At 41.4% G+C, this 5,238-nt stretch overlaps 1 pseudogene; it reads left to right on the top strand.

Moving 5' to 3' along the window:
- Positions 1–1,027: 1,027 nt before the first annotated feature.
- On the top strand, positions 1,028–1,921 carry LOC101429268 (ADP/ATP translocase 3-like; annotated as a pseudogene).
- Positions 1,922–5,238: the final 3,317 nt, after the last annotated feature.

The raw sequence follows: 5,238 nt of genomic DNA, 5'->3' as shown, positions 1-5,238 counted from the left end.
GACCTTCAGAATTTAGTCTTCTTCACCAAGAATCATATCCCCTTTCCTAGAAGGGCACTAAAGGTCAAGAGCCCTGAGGCACATTGCCACCCTTGAGAATGACATCACCACCACCTAGACCACCATCAAAGAACATTTACTGGGCTCATTTTTTCATTCTGCACACTGTTATCTTAAGGGGTGTTCAATGTATTTGTCACTGGCTAGGTGAGTGCTCAGTCTCGTGCCGGCAGCAAAATCACGTTATGGTGTTGTCAACAGGAAGTAGAAGGAATCAATTTCTTTCTGCCTTTATCCATTTTCAAAGATTTAATTGCTATTTAATATGAAGTAGTAGTTTCTTAGTCTGAATCTCTTCAAGGTCAATGAAAAAAAGGTAACAGGCAGTGTTTCAGGTGATTATTTGGAAGAGTCCATTCATACTCCAACCGTACTTACTAGATTTAGCTAAGGCTACAGAAACTCAGAAAAGAGGAGGCCACAGAGTGCAGATGTAGCTTTTCACAGTAGGGAGAATGCAGTCGGTACTCAGGGGTCCCTAAATAATATTTGTCCTTTAGCTTTCCAGAATGCTGAAAAAGACGAACTTCTGCAGGAAATGTTGCAGTTTTCATAAACAGATGGACTAAACATCTGAATAAAAATATATATTCATTAATTCATTCTACAAATATTTATCGAGTGCCTACTACATGCCAGACACTCTGCTGGACACTGGATATAAATTAAGAGAACAGTCATGGATCCTGTCATCATGAAATGTACTATCTAGGCAGACAGGTAAGTAAACAGCAATATACAAACTGTGACAAATGATAAAGGAAATGAACAGGGTGCTGAGATGGACAATAACTGAAGATCTTCCTCTACTTAAAATAGTCAGAAATGGCCTCCTGGAGGAACTGACACTTCAGCAGAGCCTGGAGCATAAGAACTCAGCCAAGTGAATGAAGAGTGCAGAGGGGGCCCCAGCTCTCTGCTCTTGCACAGGTCCCGTGCCCGCTCCGCCACCCCTCCAGCACCCTGACGCTTTGCCAAGGACTTCCTGGAGGGGCCATCGCAGCTGCTATCTCCAAGACTGCCGTGGCCCCCATCAAGCGAGTCAAACTGCTACTGCAGGTACAACAGGCCAGTAAACAGATTGCCGCTGACAAACAGTACAAAGATGTGGTGGACTGTGCAGTTCTCATTTCCTAAGAGCAGGGTATCCTCTCCTTCAGGAGAGGTAACTTGGCCAAGGTCATCTGCTTCTTCCCCACTTAAGCCCTCAACTTCACCTTTAAGGATAAGTATGAGAAGGTGTTCCTGGGTGGTGCAGACAAATACACACAGTTCTGGAGGTATTTTGCTGGTAACATGGCCTCCGATGGGGCGACTGGAGCCACTTCCCTGTGCTCCACCTACCCACTGGATGTCCCCTGAACCCGCTTGGTGGTTGATGTTGGGAAATCTAACTCAGAAAGACAATCCAAAGATCTGGGACACTAGCTGGTGAAGATCACCAATTCTGATGGCATCTGAGGCCCATACCAGGGCTTCAGCATCTCCGTGGAGGCATCATCATCTACAGGGCAGCCTATTTTGGTATGTATGATATGGCCAAAGGTATGCTCCCCAAACTCAAGAATAAACACATCATGGTGAGCTGGATGATCACCCAGACCGTGACGGCTGTGGCTGGTGTGGTCTCCTACACTTCGACACCGTGAGGAGGGGGATGATGATGCAGCCTGGATGCAAAGGAGCTGACATCATGTACACCAGGACTGTCCATTGCTGGAGGAAATGTTTCAAAGATGAAGGCGGCCAAGCCTTCTTCAAGGGTGCGCGGTCCAGTGTTCTCAGAGAAATGGGTGGAGCCTTTGTGCTGGTCCTGTTTGATGTATTCAAGAAAATCATCTGTGTGTGTCTGTCTTTATAGAAATGAGAACCAAAGAGAATCATGTAGAATTCTTACTTAACCGTTATGGACCATGAACCTTCAACAAATTCCAACAGTTTTTACCCAGGCCAGAGTATGTAAAGGGCTGGGAAAAGCTCTAGAAAAGAGACCTATTGTGATCACAGTTTACCATTGTCACTGCTGATTCCAAGTGTTGATTACTGGGGAAGAGGAATTGGGACCATCTCATGGGTCCACAGGTGTGACCGCTTAGCTACACAGATCTAGAAACCCTGGAGTCCAAATGCTTGTAGGACCCTCAGTTATGTTTAAATATATATATATATATATATATATATAAATATATATATAAATATATATATATATATATATATATATAAGTTATGCCCCAATTTGTACTGAAGCACTGTCTCCTTTTGCACAGCTGGATATTTGCAATTATGTTTTATGTTGGGCATTCTGCTGCAAAATAATAAATAAGCAGGACACTCTTGAAAAAAAAGAAAAGAAAAGAAAGCAAATAAGAAGACCTTTACAGGTAGGTATTGTCCTACCTTGTCCCTGCCAAGACTGTGCTTGGCCCTTGATACACACATACTCTTTCTTTTTTTAGGAGGTACTGGGGATTGAACCCAGGACCTCATACATGGGAAAAAAGGCACTCAACCACTTGAGCTACGTCTACTCCTGATGTACACACTCCTTTAATCCCTTTCAACATCAGCTTTATAGGTCATGTAAGATAAGAAAAGAAAAAAAAATTGCTAAAACTTACCTTAGTCAAGAAAAAAGAAAAAAGATATTATCAGTTTATATTTAATGACTGCAATACATTTTAAGTTATATATCATTGAGTCAATATACTCTATTATTGTTATATATTTTTGTGCTTCCTACCTTGCCCTTCCATAGCCCATTAAGTAAAATATTTCAATTGACTGCAAGTTTGGTTTCTATTTAACAAGGTGAGACAGTGTTTCACACTATAAACCACTTGGATTTAAATATGTCCTTTCTGAGAACATGTGGCTGCCTCCCTAACCTCTCTTTAAATTCAGTCATTTAATAAATATCGAAATAGGCACTGTTCTAGGAACTTTGGTTATATCAGTGAACAAAACCAGAAAGTTCCCTGCCCCCGTGGGCCTCCATTCTAGTAGAGAGAGACAATAAGCACAATAAATGTACAAATTATATAGAATATTCAAAGGAAACAAATGGTATAGATAAAACAGGTATGGATAAAAAGAAAAAGAACAGGCTGGAGAAATCAGGAGTACTGTGGGAAGAGCAGTGACGGGGCAGTATGCAATTTTAAGTAGGGTAGTCAGGCTCATTGAGAAGATATTTGAGCAAAGACTGGAAAGAGGTGAGGAAGTCAGCCCCTCAATTCTCTGGAGGAAGAACATTCAGGGCAAGAAGAATAGTCATTGTAAGTTCCTAAGACGGGAATATGCCCAGTGTGTTCTAGAAAAGAAAGGAGGTGAGTGTGGCTAAAGGGGAGTCCACAGATGAAAGTTAGAGGAAATGAGATCAGAGAGGAAACAGGAGCAAGTCACGTAAGAGCTTGCAGGTCATTTAAGAACTTGGGTTTTTACTCTGAGAGAAGAGGGAGACACTGTTGGGTTTTGAGCAGAGGAATGACATGACTTGCCTTACCTTACCTCACCTAACTTTCCCTTTGGCAAGATCACTCTCCTTTTGTGTTAAAATACACACAGGGGAGCAAATTTAGAAGCTGGGAGACATGTTGGAAAGCTGTGAGAGCAATCCTGGAGGAAGATGATCATAACTCTGATGAGGAGGGAGTAGTGGATATAGGGAGATGAGGTGAGACAGTGAGATGATGGCAATTCTGAGTATATTCTGAAGGTGGAGCCAGCAGGATTTGCTGAAAGAATGGATGTGTGGTATGAGAGAAAGAGAAGTGAGAATGCTTCCAAGATCTCAACCTTTGGGTAGGAAGGAATTTAATTAACTGAGATGGGAACCCCTGCAGGTAGAGTATGTTTTAGGGGAAAGGTCAAGAGTTCAGTTGTGGTCAGTATAGGTCTGGAGTTTGGGTGAAACATCTGGGCTGGATATGTAAATTTGGAAATTGCCATCAAATCAAGTTTTTTAAAATTACCTATGATTAAATATGAAAAAATAGATATTACTTTTAAAATATAAAATTATATTGATGTGGGCTATGGGTGGGAGGCTCTTTGTCTCTTCAGAGATAAACCTAAGCTCTCTGACTTGTGGGTGTGAGGGTAAGAGGCTGCAGTCCTGCCCTTGGTAACAATGGCAATGACTCTAGTCCCAAGAAACAGTTTAACAATGCAAGGTCTATAAACTTTAAGTATTTAGGGGAAATGCAAACAAAATATGCTAAAAGCTTATCTAGAATGTCTGAAGTCCATGCTAAAAGCTTACCTTGGATGTGAAAGATGTATATGCTAATTGAAGCCTATTGAGAACTGAAACAAAGGGACTATTTGGCCTTTCCTCTCTGTATAAAAGGGATTCAAAAATCTTATTTGGGGCTCAGGATTGAAACAGAAAGCTCCCGAGTCTGGCCAGCCATCAATAAACCATTTTTCCTTCTCAAAATCATTCCTGAGTCCTGGCCTCTCTATACGCAAATAATTGAACCTCTCTCAAATTCTACAACAATATGAAGCAAAAACTGAAATTTCTCCTTCATCCTCACTATTACTTTAAACCTACTACCATTCCCAGCAGTAATCACGTTTAAGGAACCATTATGTTAAGAGATTAAAAGTATGTCACAAATGCTCAATCAACCATATGAGAAATCCAGAACCAACAATTTTTTTCTACATGCATTTTACCCATAAGAAACAGTATTTTAGAGTTGTTCAAGTGTTTATGCCTAGAATTTTCCTGTTTTTCTATATTTCCCTGTGAAAGTCTGAAGTTATTTTGTGAGTCCCCCATAAAAAAAGATTATGTTCTTGAACTAATCCATTCCTGTGGGTGTGGGGCCATTTTAATTGGTCTACATCAGTGAGGCATGACTCTGGTTGGTTCTCTACCCTTTTACTGGAACTTTATATGAATGGAGACACAGAGAGAGACACACAGGAAAAGGAAACTGCCATTTTGAATCTGCCATGTGAGAGAAAGGAGAAAGTAGAGAGAGGACTCCAGATCTGCCTAGAGCTACAGAAAGGCAGAGAAGCCCTGAGATGCTGAAAAAAGGTCCCAGAGTCTGGAATCAGCAGAACACAGAGGCATGGAAAGAGCTGGACCATGATGCAGTTCAAGGTTAGGGACAAACCATATGCCTGATAGTCCACAGCTGTATCCTGGAAGAAAGCAGAGAAGCT

The sequence above is a fragment of the Dasypus novemcinctus genome, chromosome 12, assembly GCF_030445035.2.
Source record: "Dasypus novemcinctus isolate mDasNov1 chromosome 12, mDasNov1.1.hap2, whole genome shotgun sequence".
In the NCBI taxonomy this organism is placed as follows: Eukaryota; Metazoa; Chordata; class Mammalia; order Cingulata; family Dasypodidae; genus Dasypus; species Dasypus novemcinctus.
The sequence above is the reverse complement of the archived record's forward strand: the minus strand, read 5'-3'. Positions and strand labels throughout refer to the sequence as shown.